This window comes from Megalops cyprinoides, chromosome 1 (genome assembly GCF_013368585.1).
Source record: "Megalops cyprinoides isolate fMegCyp1 chromosome 1, fMegCyp1.pri, whole genome shotgun sequence".
Classification (NCBI taxonomy): domain Eukaryota; kingdom Metazoa; phylum Chordata; class Actinopteri; order Elopiformes; family Megalopidae; genus Megalops; species Megalops cyprinoides.
In genome coordinates this window covers 577,501-597,500 of record NC_050583.1, presented here as the reverse complement: position 1 = coordinate 597,500, position 20,000 = coordinate 577,501, and the positions used below count along the sequence as shown (strand labels likewise).

General features: G+C 49.4%; 1 long non-coding RNA gene across 1 annotated transcript in view; it reads right to left on the bottom strand.

Annotated features, from left to right (window-relative positions):
- Window positions 1-19,383, bottom strand: part of LOC118773394 — a 67,054-nt gene extending 47,671 nt beyond the window's left edge. Inside the window, exon 1 of the long non-coding RNA XR_005004728.1 lies at window positions 19,253-19,383. This is a non-coding gene — a long non-coding RNA (uncharacterized LOC118773394). The remainder of the gene's footprint in view (window positions 1-19,252) is intronic.
- Window positions 19,384-20,000: the final 617 nt, after the last annotated feature.

Sequence of the window (20,000 nt, the reverse complement as noted above, 5' to 3'; positions counted from 1 at the left end):
CCGTATCTGCTGCACCCTCTGTGAGGAGACTGCGAGCGCACCTAGGGGGCGCCATCGCACCGTGTCTGTCCCGTTCCCTGTGAAATGGAAGGCAGAGCCCAGCTCACTATTACAGAGACCTGCTGTGTGTAACAGCAAACTGCAGCAAACTGATCCCACAGGAACAAGGGCAGGAGTGTCTCTCTCACTCCCCCTCCCTCTCTCTCTCTCTCTCACTCCCCCTCCCTCTCTCTCTCTCTCCCTCTCTCCCTCTCTCTCTCTCTCTCTCTCTCTCTCTCTCTCTCTCTCTCTCTCTCTCTCTCTCTCTCTCTCTCTCTCTGTGGGAGTGTAACAGCATCTCTCTCTCTGTCTCTCTCCCTCTCTGTCTCTCTCCCTCTCTGTCTCTCTCCCTCTCTGTCTCTCTCTCTCCCTCTCTCTCTCCCTCTCTCTCTCTCCCTCTCTCCCTCTCTCCCTCTCTCCCTCTCTCTCTCCCTCCCTTTCTCTCTCTCTCTCTGTCTCTCTCCCTCTCTCTCTCACACACACGTTTGCAGTGCAGATGTGTTGATCATGTGTTGACCCAGCTGCTGAATAGTACAGAGACAGGACAGGAAGCCTACAGACAGGACAGTGTCTGCCACTGTGAGCTAATATGTACAGCACATGCTAACTGGAAATGACCAAAGCACAGTCCTCTGGTCACATCACGTTTACATTACATTTATACTTATTCATTTGGCAGATACTTTAATCGAAAGGGACTCACAGGTGAGGCAGAGTACAACACAAGCAGAAACCAGAAGGAGTCAACATGATACAGTGGTGTCACTCATCCATCTACCCCAAGCACAACACAGTAAAGTCCTCTGCTGATCTTCCACAGAGGGCAGACCTGCAACAGGACAGCCAATCAGAGGACAGAGCGATGGGACAGCCAATCAGAGGACAGAGGGACGGGACAGCCAATCAGAGGACAGAGGGACGGGATAGCTACACTCTCAGCTGCTCTTATATCTGTGTGTCGGAAAATTCACAAATTTTATTGTTCCAGTGTATTTATACAGTCAAACACACACACACACACACACACACACACACACACACACACACACACACTCACACACACACACTCACACACACACACACACTCACACACACACACAAACACACACACAAACACACACACACACACACACACTCTCACACACACACTCTCTCACTCACACACACACACACACACTCTCTCTCTCTCACACACACACACACACACACACACTCACTCTCTCTCACACACACACTCACACACACACACACACACACACACACTCTCACACACACACAGGTAGGCGCTGTGCAGAGTAAAGACCCACACTAATGACGGTTGAGTGTTTATGAGCGCTTACTGCTTGGCTTCTGTTTAAAAGGAAAAGTTAAGGAGGAGATGGGATCAGGACAGAACAAGCGCACCGCCCAAATTCCTCTCACACGCTCGGGCTAGCGCTCAGCGGGGCGGGGGGAGTGGAGCCAAGGCACAATCTGTATTGTTCTCCATGAAATCCAAGTGTGCGCTCTCACCCAAAGGAGGGGGTGCACAGCGCCACGGTTAACCCCTTCTGGTGACACAGACGTGTTAGTCACACGACCCCTGCAAGAGCGTCTGACCACCCCCGCCCCCCCCCCCCCCCCACACACACACACACACACACACACACACACACCTAAGGACACCAACATACATGCACAAAGACTCACACACACATTCACTCACACAAATGCCTAAGGACACTTCACAAGCATGCCATTTGAGTTATGCAAATAAGTTAATAGAGAAGATAAACTTGGTCATTCTGCCACATATACGATTGTTTAGGATTATTTATATTTCCAAAACTGCCAAGCCTCTTTCAGACTGTTCTTTGAATGGCACAGCTTAAACACAGATAGCTGGAATCATCAGGTCCATCAGTTTACTGATTGAACACAGGTTAGAACAGGTAACAGAAGAGAAGAGGAGGGAAGGTCAGGTCAGGTAAGGCAAGTGAAGGGAAGGGAAATCTTGCAAAGGATGGATCCTGACTGTGTCCACAGTCCCAGCAGCTACTGACCGACTCTTTCACTGGGAGCAGAGCGGGAAGCAGAAACCTTTTACGGTTTTATGGCTAAAAAGTCTTGTGATTGCTAGTGCATTCACGCAGTAATATCTGATCAATATCTGCTCACTCTGCACCTTGACAGCGAATAAGGCACGCTACAGACACCCCCCCCAAAGCCGGAGGTCCATAACACATCCGTCTCTTTACATTTGGGCCAAAAGTGGCTGTTTACCACAGAGCTGAGAAAAGAACAGGCCAATTACATCGCTCTAAACGAAACGTCCAAATGACTGGTCTGAAGATCAATGGAGGGGAAAGATGACACAGAGCTAATTAGCGCCGCGCTGGGGGTTTGGCCAGCATGCTCCCGGGAGACACGCCCTCACACCCTCCCACATGCGGCAGCAAGGCACAGCCCCCTCTCAGCTGGGAAATAAAAATCTGTTTCCTGTTAGTGCTCCCTGGAGCGGAAAAAAGATGCGCAAAAGCCAAGCTCTGCATTAAGCAGGCAGGGGGGGCTCTGAAGTGCGCCTGTTGCATGTTTTGAAATGGTAAGAAATCCAGAGGGGTTTTTTGTTCCTGTTTTCTGAGCCGTTCCGGTTCTCTCCCTGCTGTTATATAATCTCGGTGTTTCGCTGGGAGCGCCCTGAGTCGGGCTGTTTGCTCTCCGAAGTGGACATCCACACACACACCCGGTTCGCTCATTTTCTGGGCGAGAGGGAGACACCCGATCCATGCGGCGGGAATGCTTTCCTCAAACCGACCCCCCTGACCCCCCCGGGTCCCCGTCTGTCCCCCTGCACTGAGGGGACGGTGATGCCAAGGCCAGGTGATCAGCATACGCTGTTTACAGGGGCCGGCTGCAAGCAGGAGCATGAGCCCTTTGTAATGCGCCTTTTAATGCGACCTTTTTCATTACTGCTGCTCTCTCTTACCTTCCCTGTGAGAGGGAAGCAGGAGACCACACCCCCAATGCAGAGACCATGCCCAAATGTATAGGGGCCACGCCCCCTGCAGCGTGACCACGCCCCATTCTCAGGGAACACACCCACTCTCTCAGCCACTGTGCCAGGGCCAGCAGGGTGTACAGCAGTGTGTCTACATTATGTTACATTTACACTCACATTACTGGCATTATCCAGGTTACAGATTTTTTACAATGTTATCCATTTATGCAGCTGCATATTTACCCAATTGTGGGTTAAGTACCTTGCCCACAGGTACAGCAGCAGTGCCCCCATGGGGAATCAAACCGGCAACCTTTTGGTTACGAGTCCTGCTCCTTAACCTAGGTGCAGTACTATGCTGTACTCCTGCCTCATGCAAAGACCCAAAGCAGCACATATCAAACTGTATTATTCCCTTATGGAGCACAGAGACTGCAGCGGGTCGGCGGCCAGCAGCAGTGGTCACAGCGGCCCTGGAGGCCAGCGAGGGCGGAGTCTGCTTGCTGGGGGCGTGTGTAGAGCAGGTCAAGGTTCGAGGGGATGCCATGCTGTTTCTCTGGATCCACACTCTGTGAAAAACAGACTACAGTGAAGCTGTCGAGAATGCCTGCCCCCACAGTGCGCTTGCCCCCTCACTGTAAACAAGCCTGTTTCTGCTCTTTAAAAGTGCTCTCAGTTTGGGTCCGGTCTGGAGCGTGGGGACATGGCTCGGTTTTCGGGGCGGGAGGGGGAAAGGGTTAATTCCTCCTGCTGCTCAATCAGGAACATATGTAGTTTATTGGCGTGCGTTTGGGCCTATGGGCCCCAGGGGCGGTGGGGCTGGCGATTGCTGGCGTCGTTAAAGCTCGGGCCAGGAGAGCCAGCAGATACACTGGCAGGACGAGCGCGGGAAGCCAGCCATCAGCCAATCAGCCATCAGCCAATCAGCTGGCTCACTGTCTGCACAGCCTCTGCCTCCCGCAGGACAGAGGGGGCTCGGTGTCCCCGAACCCTGGACCCGCAGCACCCGGCACGCCACCCGCACGCTACCGGCTCAGTCCGGAAACGGGTGGCTCACTCTGGGTGTCTGAACAGAGGCAGTCATGTTCCTCACTGCAGATCCTCTCTGTCAGGGTGGCTGTTGGAATCAATGAGTGTAGGAATGCTGCAATCAAAGAGACTGTCTCAAAGATCAGAGACTCTCAGAGATCGGGGGATATTATCAGAGATCAGGGGGATATTATCAGAGATCAGAGGGATATTATCAGAGATCAGGGGGATATTATCAGAGATCAGGGGGATATTATCAGAGATCAGGGGGATATTATCAGAGATCAGAGGGATATTATCAGAGATCAGATGGATATTATCAGAGATCAGATGGATATTATCAGAGATCAGAGGGATATTATCAGAGATCAGAGGGATTTTATCAGACATCAGAGGGATATTATCAGACATCAGAGGGATATTATCAGAGATCAGAGGGATTTTATCAGACATCAGAGGGATATTATCAGAGATCAGGGGGATATTATCAGAGATCAGATGGATATTATCAGAGATCAGAGGGATTTTATCAGACATCAGAGGGATATTATCAGACATCAGAGGGATATTATCAGAGATCAGATGGATATTATCAGAGATCAGATGGATATTATCAGAGATCAGATGGATATTATCAGAGATCAGGGGGATTTTATCAGACATCAGATGGATATTATCAGAGATCAGAGGGATATTATCAGAGATCAGGGGGATATTATCAGAGATCAGGGGGATATTATCAGAGATCAGATGGATATTATCAGAGATCAGGGGGATTTTATCAGACATCAGATGGATATTATCAGAGATCAGGGGGATATTATCAGAGATCAGATGGATATTATCAGAGATCAGAGGGATTTTATCAGACATCAGAGGGATATTATCAGACATCAGAGGGATATTATCAGAGATCAGAGGGATTTTATCAGACATCAGAGGGATATTATCAGAGATCAGGGGGATATTATCAGAGATCAGATGGATATTATCAGAGATCAGGGGGATATTATCAGAGATCAGATGGATATTATCAGAGATCAGGGGGATATTATCAGAGATCAGAGGGATATTATCAGAGATCAGGGGGATATTATCAGAGATCAGAGGGATATTATCAGAGATGTTATCAGAGATAGTGTCCATTCTGGCTGCAGGGTCCTGGCTGTGCTGTCAGAGTTCAGCAGAGCCAGATGTGAGGCTGAACCCCGCTGGACAGGGCTTTGAAACTACTAGAGTGCAACGGCCTGGAAGCTCTCAGCTCAGGCAAAGGCTAACACGCTAACATGCTAACAGGCTAACAGGCACTACACTGGGCCATGAGGTCTCACTCACACACACAAACACACACACGCACGCAGGCACGCACACATAGACACACGCACCCACACACACACACGCACGCACCCACACACACATGCACACGCACGCACACACACACACACGCACGCACACACATGATACGCACGCACACACATGCACACGCACGCACACACACACACACACGCACGCACACACACACACACACACACACACACACTCACGCACACACATGATACGCACGCACACACATGCACACGCACGCACACACATGATGCGCACACACACGCACACACACGCACGCACACACATGATGCGCTCACACATGCACGCACACACACACACACGAGGATAGCTGGTATGAACAGCCCACATGGAAAAGCAGCGCAACTCTGCAGCTGAATCCCACGCAGCACTGCTGCCTACAGTACCTCTGCACGCGCGGCATGCTGGGATTGATTACTCCCTCCACTCATGAGGACCATAGAAGCAGCACACTGCTGCCTACAGTATCTCTGCACGCGCGGCATGCTGGGATTGATTACTCCCTCCACTCATGAGGACCACAGAAGCAGCACACTGCTGCCTACAGTATCTCTGCACGCGCGGCATGCTGGGATTGATTACTCCCTCCACTCATGAGGACCACAGAAGCAGCACACTGCTGCCTACAGTACCTCTGCACGCGCGGCATGCTGGGATTGATTACTCCCTCCACTCATGAGGACCATAGAAGCAGCACACTGCTGCCTACAGTATCTCTGCACGCGCGGCATGCTGGGATTGATTACTCCCTCCACTCATGAGGACCACAGAAGCAGCACACTGCTGCCTTTCAGCAGTGCGGCCTTCGCGGATCTACCATCTCATTACAGCTCAGACACTGGGATGCTTTCAAATCACTGCATTTACATGTACTAATGAACACAGCAGTGTGTCAATGCTGCGCACTAAACAGTGCACACAGGGGGGAAGGGTACCAAACACAGGGGGGAAGGGTACCAAACACAGGGGGAAGGGTACCAAACACAGGGGGAAGGGTACCAAACACAGGGGGAAGGGTACCAAACACAGGGGGGAAGCACACCAAACACAGGGGGAAGGGTACCAAACACAGGGGGAAGGGTACCAAACACAGGGGGGAAGCACACCAAACACAGGGGGGAAGCACACCAAACACAGGGGGAAGGGTACCAAACACAGGGGGAAGCACACCAAACACAGGGGGGAAGCACACCAAACACAGGGGGAAGGGTACCAAACACAGGGGGGAAGGGTACCAAACACAGGGGGGAAGGGTACCAAACACAGGGGGGGAGCACACCAAACACAGGGGGAAGGGTACCAAACACAGGGGGGAAGGGTACCAAACACAGGGGGAAGGGTACCAAACACAGGGGGGAAGGGTACCAAACACAGGGGGGGAGCACACCAAACACAGGGGGAAGGGTACCAAACACAGGGGGGAAGGGTACCAAACACAGGGGGGAAGGGTACCAAGCACAGGGGGGAAGGGTACCAAGCACAGGGGGGAAGGGTACCAAACACAGGGGGGAAGGGTACCAAACACAGGGGGGAAGGGTACCAAGCACAGGGGGGAAGGGTACCAAGCACAGGGGGGAAGGGTACCAAACACAGGGGGGAAGGGTACCAAACACAGGGGGAAGCACACCAAACACAGGGGGAAGGGTACCAAACACAGGGGGGAAGGGTACCAAACACAGGGGGGAAGGGTACCAAACACAGGGGGGAAGCACACCAAACACAGGGGGAAGGGTACCAAACACAGGGGGGAAGGGTACCAAACACAGGGGGAAGGGTACCAAACACAGGGGGAAGCACAAAGCGATTACGGCACAGCAGACTCTGCACTGCGGCCCTGTGGGTAAATAGCAGCCCGCCAGATTGCCGTAAGAGTTATCAATGTGTGGAGTATCAGCAGAGGGGAGATCAGCGGTGTGCAGGCAGGCCTCATCAGCGTGGGGTAGCTGCCCCCCACAGTCTCGCTCCCCAAAGCAGCTCCTCTGCAGGGACCTGCTGTGTGTCACAGCCTGCCTGTGGGGTAGGAACGCCCGTTTAAACCGACGGCTGACTGCCGGATCGGCTCTGCCAGGAAAAACCTTTGCTGCATGCGCTGTGATGTCATCACACACACTGTACATCACTGTGTTATTCTTTATCTTTCCAGCTGTTTCAGGGAGCTCAGGAGGTTCTGACGCACTTTCAAACAGTGGCGTCACAAGAGGAGAGCTGAGGATTATGGGTACAGGGTAGGTCTAGGTGGTACAACCGTACCGGTATATCCAATAGCTATTTTTATTGCAATAACAGCTATCCCCGGTATGCGCGTTAGGTTTCTTCCCGTATTGTTTTCCCTTTAGTCACACCCGATGCGGGAGCACACCTCCAGTCCAGTTTTCCGAGGCCAGGTGAAATGCTTCCGGGGGAAAAATCGCCACTCGTATCCAGTGACGGCGGGTGAGCCGGAAACAGGGGAAGCCCAAACACTTTAAATCTATCATTACTTTCAAACTGTTCCCCTTTATCTTCCTTGATTAACAATAAAACAAAAAAATCACAGAATAATCTACACCTATTGCGTAATCAGAATAAATGACGCAAGACTGTCTGTAGTTTGTGTGCTTGCGAAAGCTACAACGTGAGATTGTTTAATTAACAAGGATGGCATTTATCGATTTAAATTACATTAAATGCTCATGACACAGCACAGCTTTTGTGAAGTCTGTTCTAAACGTTATTGATCATTGCACTCAACCTAACATAACAGTTTATTCTCAGCCATTTCGATTCTCAGCAATCGATTCTCAGATCGATTTAACTACTTAACTTTAGTTAATCTCATGCTGTAGCTTTCGCAATAGCACACAAATTTCAGACAATCTGCAGTGTTTCACGAGCATAATCATTTATTCTAATTGGTGTCAATAATTCTGTGAATTATTTGTTTTATTGTTAATCAATGAGGATAAAGGGGAACAGGATGAAAGTAATGACAGATTTAAAGGTAGTGTTCGGGCTTTCCCGTTTCCAGCTCACCCACCGCCACTGCTCATATCTATTCAATGTTGATACCGCAACAACAGCAAAACACATGATAAAGAGTGAAAACATATGCTATGTGTTTTTCAAGGCTAATAGGTAAGTTAACAACATATAGAAACAAGTGATATTTTTCTGCCCCGGAAGAATTTCATTGAACTTTGGAGGTGTGCTCCTGCATCAGGTATGACCAAAACGAAAACAATACGGGAAGAAACCTAATGCCGCATACCAGGGATAGCTGTTGTGCTAAAAATAGCTATACAATATACCGGTACGGCTATACCGCCCAGCCCTAATACAGGGGCGGAGTAGCTGGGAGGCTCACACTCACCAAACACACTCACCACACACTCACTGTACATTACAGGGAAGAAGCATTAGACTAATGCAGGACTAGTAAGATGTGTCTCTCTCGGTGCTCTGCTCTCTCTCCCTCCCTCTTTCCTCCTCTCCACCCATCTCTCTCTCCATGTTTGTTCTTTCTTGAGGAGAGGCAGACAGGTGAGAGTGGTTTATATCAAAGGTACAGTCAGCCCTGGGGAAAGTGATGCATCTCAGAGCTGGTTCTGCTCCACCTGCCTCCCCTCATCCTCTGATCCTCACCTGTGTGAGCTGCTGTCCTCCATATTTATACCTGTGCTATTGCTGTCCACCAATCACAGCCTGGTATGCATCCACATGGTGCCACCTGCAATGTGCTCTTTCGTAACCTGGACTTCAGACAGGCAGCTGGACGCAGGCCAACGCAAAGCCTGCACAGTCTGCTCATCAAAGCCTGCGCGCTCTGCACGTCTGACCGAGAGCCACGCAGGAGACGCGTCCCGTCTGAGACAGGTGCGGCCTTGAGAGTGACTGCACCCCTCAGAGCTGCAGGTCCCGCACCACCGAAACGCAGAAACACGCATCCAAAAAGTGCTGAGAACGGTGGCTCTGCTGAAATACAGGCCCTCCGACTCTGACTGAAACATAAACAATTCCTCAGGTCAATCAGATCACAACAAACGCGTACAATGATTACACCCAGTGTATTTGTTTTTACTGACATAAAAGGGCATGATATCGGCATCCAGGAGTGCACAATCTCTTTTATTGAAGTTCACTCTAAGGTAATCTCTGTAGGTACTGACAGAGGCGCACGGCTGCTTTGATCTTCAAAGGGAAATGGGTTAGAATGACAGGGGCAATAATGAGATAATAATGCCAATCTAAATCTTTTACTCTGTGGGACAGAAGCTTTCACTGGCTGCTCACCGGAGGCTGCTATCCATGGAGTATCGCTGCCACCTGGTGGTCACTGGGAGAGTAGCAGCTGTCTGCTGTGTCGCAACGGTCTAAGCCCAGCTCCCTGTTAGTGGGTGAACAATCCAACACTTGGTGAATTCTGCTTCACAATGACAGGAAGAGCCGACATCAAAGGATCAAAAGGTGGCATCTCTTTGAAGCCAGTTATCCCTGCAGTAACGTTTCTGATGCCTCCTTCTTAAAACCCAAAAAGTCAGCAGGACTGTGAGGCCCTGCCCTCAGGGTCTGTATTCAGACTGAACATCCAGATCAAGCGAGTTTTTGCCCTCCTGCTCCTCCCACGGTGGAGCTGTGGGGACTGAATCGGAGCCATGGAAAGGGTGCATTGTCTGAGAGCAGGGCGCGAGTCTCTCAGAAAGCAGAGCAGACTGTTTACACTGCTCTAAGCAGCGAGTCACTTTGATCACTCAGGTATCCAGTGTCCATTTAAAATCTTGGCAAACTTTTAATCTGGTTGCAAAACACTTGTTTTCAGTGACACACAGGGTAAGACGTGTCTAAGGTTTAAAATGTGCATATCTCTCTGAGCCGTGCTGCAGCACAAACCAGGGTTATCTCTGAGGAAGACTACTTCAATGAGAAGTTTCTCCACAGCAAAATTCACAGTCAACAAAATATATGAGACAGCTCTCTTCTCAGAAACAAAAGACAGGACACTTCATCACCCTCTAGAGGCAGAGCTCCTCACCTGAGCAGATCATATCCTGTTGTTTTTTTAATAGATGCAGCAAGAATATAAACAGGGTCCCATTTTAACCTTCTGATACACTCTCCAGGGTAGCTGGCGGATGAAGAAATTCACCACCAAGCTGGACAAAATAATTAACTGCATTTTTTAAAAGTACTAGAATTGTACAGAGCTGTTGTGCAACATTTATTTACATTCATCTTAAAATCATATTCACAGCCCAGGTAATTTAATTCAGAATGAGCATTTCTATTTAAACACTTTCAGACAACCTGTCATTAAACAGTTAATGAAAGAAAACCAAAGATGCATGAGCAAATTTGGTATTATTGTGGATGGATTCTCATTGTGAGATTCTTGAATTACAGCTGACATGCATCTTCCTGGATGAACACTTTCACTCCTGTAAGTACCCCTTAGTCACACGCCTTTCTTTTCATCCAGTCTACAAACATGTTATTAAGTTATTCTTTTTTAGATTCAAACTCACTGATAATTCACATTAACCTTTCTTTATCAGTTAGTTAGTCTGGTACACCAGCGATTGCCCTGACAAGCTGGCAATCTAAAATTCCTAAAGCTTAGTCTAATTGATTTGCTAATTAACCAACTGCAAAAGCACTTGATTTGATGATTCATCATCATCATCAAAACAACAGAGGGAGGTATTGAATTGATCAATTATATATAAGAATGAGTAAGAATAACAATTTCTTAGTGCAATTTGCACAGAGAAGGTGGAGGAAATGGCTTTGGGTATTTCTGCACCACAGGCCTTTGTACTGTGTTGTATGACAGCATGAACCTGTGCTGGCATTCAGAGGCAAAGGAAGCCAAGCCAGGAAAGGAAGCCACAAAATACTGAAATATGCTTTAATATTTCAGCTTTTTTTCTTGTTGCATAATTAAAATCTATGAATATAAAGCAATACTGCGTGCGTTTACGGCACAAAGGCGAAATAGCGCCAGCTGTTGAACATCTTAAATTCCCCTCTCGTCCTGTTCCGGACACCAGGCTTGTCATTCAAATATATGAGAAATATGTGAGAAAAGGATTTCAGATGAAGATAATGGGGTGAAATGGGGTGGGGTCTTCTTCCGCTTGGACGCTAAGAACATTTTACCAGCATTTATTCCCGCTCGGAAGGCTGCCTTCAAGCAGGACATTATGATCGCCGGTGGATCCCATCTCAACTGAGGGCAGAGAGCAGACAGAGCTCCGGCGTGCAAAGTGAACTGAGGTGGTCGCTTTAAATCGGAGAAGATTTATCTGGGGAGTGGATTTTAAATTACTGTTTCATTCTTGTCAGATGGGAGGATCAACAAAGTGGTGTGTCTTCTCTAGGGTTTGATTTTTTTTTTACAATTACAGTTGCATTAAGCTCGCCGGATTAACTGCTGGCTTCACTTACGTCTAGGTAGCTAGCTAACATTGGCTGGCTATTTTGGTTAGCAGGCGCACCATAGATTGCAGCTTCTCTGGATGTAAATGGAGACCACCATGGATCCCAGGGGAATGAGGGGAAAAATCACATTAGATCAGAGCTTAGGGCAACACCTGATATTCATTTGGACGCAAAAGTTCGGTAGTAGAAATCGGTCTTTTCATCCCTGCTTGCATTTAAGGTAGAGGGGCTTGCTGGCAGCAGGGTCGAGACCCAATCAGACTGCAAGCCCAGTCTGCTGACATGGGAAAGAATGGGATCTGGTGAGCTCCACCGTTTTGACAGCTTGTTGGCATGAACTAACTTACAGGTTAGAGGTCTCAACATGACAGGATTATGGTTTATAAATTGTGTGAGGAACTGAAATTAGCTCATGCTCTTATTAATAAGTTAAGTACAATAAAGGAACCGCACACAGAATGAGGTTTTTCGCCAGCTTATTCTCTGGACACTACAGTATGCTGGCACAGATACAGCGCTGGTCTCTCAGTGCTGCTCCTCACCACCATCTGCGGCAGAGAGGAGAACAGCATCCAGCTTCAGAGACACTGGCTGAAGTACCAACAACTCACCAGCAGGAGGCACCAAAGCACTGCAGCGCCTGTGTCTGAAACACTGGAGTGTTTTACTGCAGCTGAATCGCTCCGTACAACCCCAGGCAAAAATTATGGAATCACCACAATTAGAAGATGTTCACCCAGCTTTTTTACTTCGTAGCAAATAAACAAATCACAGATATGACACAAAACAGTTTTTGTTGAAGAGATGGCAATCATTACCTCAACAGTCAATGCACAGGTGTACATTGAAATTTTTGACACGTTTCTCATTCCATTGATAGAAATAGGTTTGGTGATGATGAAGGCATTTTTCAGGATGATAATGCATCTTGCCACAGAGCAAAGAGTGTTAAAGCGTTTCTTAAGGAAAGGCATATCGACACAATGACATGGCCAGCAAACAGTCAGGATCTCAATCCGAGTGAAAATTTATGGTGGAAATTAAAAAAAATGGTCCATGACATGGCTCCATCCTGCAAAGCTGATCTGTCAACCTTTATTCGAGAAAGTTGGAAGCAGCCTGATGGAGAATACTGTTTTTCATTAGTGAAGTCCATGCCTCAAAGAATTCAGGCCATCATAAAAGCCTGAGGAGGAGCAACAAAGTACAAATTGTGATTTTTTTGTTGATGATTCCATAATTTTTTCCTCAACATTGAGTGATTCCATAATTTTTTCCTCTACTTGATTTGGAAAAATATATACCATTAATTAAAATAATTTAATTTAATTTGTTTGAGGTATGTTTCACAAAGCTTTCATGAAGTTTTCATGAATGTTCAGCTATTCAACAAAAATTGTTTTGTGTCATATCTGTGATTTGTTTATTTGCTACGAAGTAAAAAAGCTGGGTGAACATCTTCTGAGTGTAGTGATTCCATAATTTTTGCCAGGGGTTGTACTCCAGTCTGTGATTAAGATGCTCTGTGATTCTGCTGTGTAGTTTTCATTGTTGCACAACAGCTCAGTGAGTTTAAGTGGCCATATAAAGTTTCCATTTATGCCACAGTTTTTCTGTAGCAGAATGAAAGAGCTCATACAGCTTTGGGGCCTGTGTGTGTACTGGCCCATATGGTTTCAGAGGATAGCAATGTATCCCTTCTCTGATAAGGCAGGAACTCCCCTTTCCGTAACCTCATAGGGCAGAAATCATTGGTCAGCGTCACAGACATGGCACCCAACAGGGCAATCCTGCATACAGGAGGGAGTGTCAGAGACAGCAGAGGCGTGGAAAACATCACTAAAACTGTATGTCTGCACGTCTGTCTGCGACATGTTGTAAAGCACATTGAACAACTGTGAGACAGTGAGAATGACTCACTGTCTACTGGGCTGTCTGAGAACTGCACTGTAAAACCTTACAGAGCATGGCGTCCTGACACAGCCGGATTTCATGGCGTCCTGACACAGCCGGATTTCATGGCGTCCTGACACAGCCGGATTTCATGGCGTCCTGACACAGCCGGATTTCAACAGGAGAGGGCGGCAAAGAGCAAAGGAGGAGCCAGTCCACTGTGAGAGGAGGATAGATTTGTTTCTCTTCCATTTTCCCCCATCCCCCTCCCCTCTCCCTCTCTCTCTCCATCCCCCCCCCCCCCCCCCCCCCCTTCTCTCTCTCCCTCTCTCTCTCCACTCCCCGGCGTTTGGGCTGGCACAGAGGGTCTGGATCAGACCTCAGTCTGCAGAGGCAGTGAGTTCGAAACGGGCGGCCATGTTGGCTTCTGCAGCTGCGCGGTGTTAGTGATTCTCTGCAGGGCGGCTGTGTGAGTGACGGAGCGCTGTGGGGACCCCCACCCTGCTGGCCCTGAACCTGCGCCTCCAAAGAGCCAGAAATCCCCGCTGTAGATCACGCAGCCAGCACCACTGTGCACTGTGGGGGGTAACAGGTGCAGGAGGACCGAGCTCACAGCTCCAAACGCAACAGTGAATAACTTCACAACATACACTGCCCCACAAAGCTATAAAGGGGCTGAAACTGTTACTGTTAGAGGCTGAACCCCCCCTCTGCAGTTCTGCAGCCCTCCCCGAACTCTGGAACCCCCCCCCCCCCCTCCCCGGACCCTGGAACCCCCTCCCCCCCCCATTCCCGTACTCTGCCTGTCGGCAGCTGCAGCTGGACACCATAAAAACGAAATTCGATGTTTGCAAAACTCAGGAGAAAAGCCTACTGAGTTAGAGCTGATGGGGGAACTGTGCACAGGAAATACCACACAGCGAACATCATACACTCTGAGTCAGCTCCAGCAACCCCCCCCCCCCATGAGAACCCCCCCAGTGGCACCCCAAAACACACCCCAAAACCCCTTCAGCCCCCACTAACACCCCAGCACCCCTTTCCTCATGATACCCATTTACATGGAAAGAAGAATTAACCTCAGTGATTCACACAGAGCAAACTATCTGTTTCAACAGCTGGAGATTAACTCAAGCAATCCCAGCGCCTAGCAACCAGGCTCAAGGGTGCAGCCGTGGCCTCTGGGAATCGAACCGGCAACCTTCACATGCAATCCTCTATCCTCTGCGCGCCTTGCGACCAGAAGGTTGTACAGGTCAGATCCCTGCTAAGGTAATGTGTGAGAGAGATCTGCAAACTGCCTTATACTAACTGGAAAATGAGTCACACTGCTCCTGAGAGTAATTCTCTGCTTGTGTGTGACAGCTGAATGAGTGATGAGAGAGAGATACAGAAAAGCTGAATGGTCCCACACACACCTGTGTCAGGGCAGTGCTAGGAGGAGTGCGTCGGGGGTGCGAGAGTCCCCCCAGCCTCTACAACAGCAGTGCCCCAGTGGGGAATCAAACCAGCAACCTTTTGGTTTAAGAGCCCTGCTCCTTACCGCTACACTACACTGCTACCCCAACAAAAATAACAACCCTTCCGTTTCTGCAGACCTGCCGACAGGGTGATGTCTGAGGGAGCACCTCGCCTGTCCTCCCTGGGAAAGAAAAACTGCACAAACTCACGCGAACCTACACACATACACTCACATAATCACACACACATTCTCACTCACACATACACACACACTAATGTGCTATTTTCCTCAGAAAGGGTCAGTAGTTCTCTCCTCAGACCAACATTTGTTCCTGGACAGAAACTCTCCCTACAGGCTGTGACCCCCCCCAACCCCCCCACACTGGCCCCCACTGCCTGGGATACAAGAATCCCCTTGTTCCACCTCCAGCCCAGATGCCCTGTACAGCTGTTTGCAAGACAGGCGAGAGAGAGAGAGAGAGAGACAGAGACAGACAGAGAGAGAATGTGAATAAATGAATCTGAATAAAAATAAAATAACCCCCCCTCCAGCAGCCTAAACATGCTGCCTCTGTGCCGCTGCTCCTTGGGATGTGAGTGCATACAGTGCTGACACTGCTTACAGACTTTTTCCTTTGATTTTAACCAACAGTTTCTATCACATGAGACAAAAAGAAAGCAGAGAGAAATGTACAGCTCAATACGCTGAAGCTGTGAGTGTCAGTGCTGCTGATCACTGCACACAGGGCTGCAGTCAGTGCTGCTGATCACTGACACACAGGGCTGTAGTCAGAGCTGCTGATCACTGACACACAGGGCTGTAGTCAGTGCTGCTGATCACTGCACACAGGGCTGCAGTGCACACAGGGCTGCAGTCAGTGCTGCTGATCACTGACACACAGGGCTGCAGTCAGTGCTGCTGATCACTGACACACAGGGCTGCAGTCAGTGCTGCTGATCACTGACACACTGTGCATCTGTCTGCCTGCAGTGCAGCCGAGGGTCTGAGTGTATCTGACACTTCAGCTCTCTTTGTAAACTAAGTGTCTGACCATCAATGCTGTCCCTGGGAGGCACTTGCCATTAGACAGAGCCCCTCTTCAGAGGAGAAAGAAGGACTTGTTCTTGCTCATTTTAATGAAGGCAAAGGGAGTAAAAAGAGTCACTGGAGCACCACACACAGGCACAGAGAGGCTCTGTCTCTCCTCTCCACAATGGCCCGGGTTCCTTACTACTGAGAAACTACAGGCAGGGGGTGGGGCAGAAATAAAGATGCTTCATGTGTTCAGAAGGACCCTGACGCAGCGCAGCACCTGGAGACCTGTGTGCTCTATAAACTGCCCACTCAGCAGGCTGAGACACGTTAAGCGAAAACCACGCCCACCACAGCAAGGCTGTCAGAGGGAATGGACCCCTGATGCGCTTAGTCACTGACACCTGCATCTGTCCACCAATAACCAAAGGGTGTGCAGAGTCACTGTGGTACCGTATTTACTGTAAAGGGTGTGCAGGGTCACTGTGGTACCGTATTCACTGTAAAGGGTGTGCAGGGTCACTGTGGTACCGTATTCACTGTAAAGGGTGTGCAGGGTCACTGTGGTACCGTATTCACTGTTAAGGGTGTGCAGGGTCACTGTGGTACCGTATTCACTGTAAAGAGTGTGCAGGTTCAGTGTGGTACCGTATTCACTGTAAAAGGTGTGCAGGTTCAGTCTGGTACCGTATTCACTGTAAAGGGTGTGCAGGTTCAGTCTGGTACCGTATTCACTGTAAAAGGTGTGCAGGTTCAGTCTGGTACCGTATTCACTGTAAAGAGTGTGCAGGTTCAGTGTGGTACCGTATTCACTGTAAAAGGTGTGCAGGTTCAGTCTGGTACCGTATTCACTGTAAAAGGTGTGCAGGTTCAGTGTGGTACCGTATTCACTGTAAAAGGTGTGCAGGTTCACCACAGTGGGAAACACTAGGTGTGCCCAGAGTAGGTATATTATTTTCTGTCTGTCAGAGACACTAGCTTGGCCACCTTGTAACCATTCCTGTTGGCAGTCCCACCACCTACACACAGGGCACCTGCGACTGACACCACCTACCTTACAGCAGGCATAATCTACAGGGTAATAACACGAACTACAGCAGGTGTAATAAAACAAGCTACAACTGTGTAATAACACAAGCTAAAATGCAACTGCATGAGCTGCAGCTGGGGTTCACAATATGAACTTCTTTAAGGTAATGACATAACGGGGACAAATACCTTATGGTCTTATTTAAGTGAAATCTTTCATGTGAATATGAAGCACTTAATAGCATAGAATGAAATCAAGCAGTTAATACATAAATAAAACAGAAGTAAAACTCAGTGGGAAATTAAGATAATTCACAGACCTGAAGAAGTAAAAAGTTTTGATCCAGCAGTAGAAATATATATATATATATATATATATATATATATATATATATATATATATATATATATATATTTCTACTGCTGGATCAAATGAAATGAAATAATGAAAATACAAAGCACTAATCTAGCAAGAAGAAGAATAATAAGTATTGCCTGTGGGCGTGAAACTAGCTGTGTGTGTGTGCGGGGCTGCAGTGGAAGGTCTTTTATGTCCACTCATAAAAAGGTGGTTTTGAACGCTGGGATGATATAATTGAACATGAGGTATGCTTTGGAATCACACTTTTAAAACCATGTAGCGCCAAGTTCTCCCCCGTGTGGCATGGTTGTTATATAAACAGCATATCCTGTATTTCACATGTCACCGGAGCTATGAGTCACGCACGTTTGTTTTGTCACACCTGAGCAGGTACTGTAGGAATAACGAGCGCAGCACAAAGGAAATGAAATCTGGTGAAACAGATTTCGAACATTCACGAACATTCGCCATGCACTTCGGGGTAAAGCGCCAGACTTGCCTGACAACTTTGCGTCTTCCTGTCATGCTGCATATACCGGGAAAAAAATCCACAAAAAGCTGGGTGTAACTTATTACAGATACTCGCACACGTCGCAGTAACTGGGCTGTTTTCGCTGAATGCCGGTTATACAAAGTGGTGCTTTTTTAATTCTAGAAACACTTTTTGAGATTATTTTGGCATGTCATCTTATTTTCAGAAAAAAGTTTTTTTTGAAGTTCATTCACGCAGTTGGAATGATAAGTAACGGAGCGCAAACAGACCGAGGCAAAGCCGCACACCCGGGGGGGGGAGAGGCAAAGCCGCACACCCGGGGGGGGGGTGAGGCAAAGCAGCACACCCGGGGGGGGGGGGGGGAGAGGCAAAGCCGCACACCCGGGGGGGGGGGAGGCAAAGCCGCACACCCGGGGGGGGGGGGGGGGGGGGGAGAGGCAAAGCAGCACACCCGGGGGGGGGGGGGGGAGGCAAAGCCGCACACCCGGGGGGGGGGGGGAGGCAAAGCCGCACACCCGGGGGGGGGAGAGGCAAAGCCGCACACCCGGGGGGGGGGGGGGAGGCAAAGCCGCACACCCGGGGGGGGAGAGGCAAAGCAGCACACCCGGGGGGGGGGAGGCAAAGCAGCACACCCGGGGGGGGGAGAGGCAAAGCAGCACACCCGGGGGGGGGGGGAGGCAAAGCCGCACACCCGGGGGGGGGAGAGGCAAAGCCGCACACCCGGGGGGGGGAGAGGCAAAGCCGCACACCCGGGGGGGGGGAGAGGCAAAGCAGCACACCCGGGGGGGGGAGAGGCAAAGCAGCACACCCGGGGGGGGGGGGAGAGGCAAAGCAGCACACCCGGGGGGGGGAGAGGCCAATCCGACAGGTAAACGCAAACACCTGCGACTGAAACAGGTCATGCGCGGGGCGCTAAAATGACGTAATCTGCCGCAGTCTTGCGGTCGCAAACCCTTCAGAATTCACGCATCTACCGGCGTGATGACCGACAGCAGCGAGCAGCGCGCTGCGTTCCTCGCTACAGACCCACAAACTTCAGCAACCACATTATCCACAACACACACATGCGCTTCCAGCATTCCACTGTGCACAAATGACAATAACGTTATGTAATCAACAGACCAACGCGTATTTAAACTGATGAAGAGCAGAAATTACCTGCCAGCCGACGCCGCCGTGAATCATTTCATCCACGTCGATGGGGTTGTAATTCCAGTATCAACTGTGTGCTTTTTAATCCACATAAAGAAACAGATGCTGGTTCTATTCCAGGCATATTGGACCCGCTCGGAACCGCTCCCCGAACCCAGGCAGTATTCCGATCAGCCAAGATAAGTCCGTACCGCGGATAGGTTTCCCCAAGACCAAAGTGCCATTCGGCTCTGTTCCGTCGGGCTGTGTCTGTACAGCCGAAGCGAGGCGGTCGGAGATCACCCATGATGCGATGAAGCGATGCAGAACACGCAGTCAGTGAGACCACACCGTTTGCTTGCATCGCCACCGCAACAAGCACGCACAAAATCCGAAGGAGACTTTAAACAGACGGGTAAATCCGACCCCAGACGTTTCCCTTCCGTGCAGGTCCGACAGACAGCTATCCTCACGCACTGAAGCGCGTAAGTGCAGTTTCATAAACGAGGCTCCCGCAGGAGAGGACACGCCACGGTGCTCTCCTGCAGGTTCTTCGGGAGAAGTGTCCTCCCGGATGATGGTTTCCCCAGCAGCGCCTCTCGGCAGCACAGGGCAGCCCAGCAGCACGTTGAGCCATGCAGGGAACAGCCCACTAAACGCGTCACAGCAGAGCACTGTGGTAAATGTAGTCTCACCCATACGAGGCGCACTGGGGGTGGAAAGTTAAACCATCGTTATCATCATATATTACTGTGCATAATTTTCTTTTCTCATC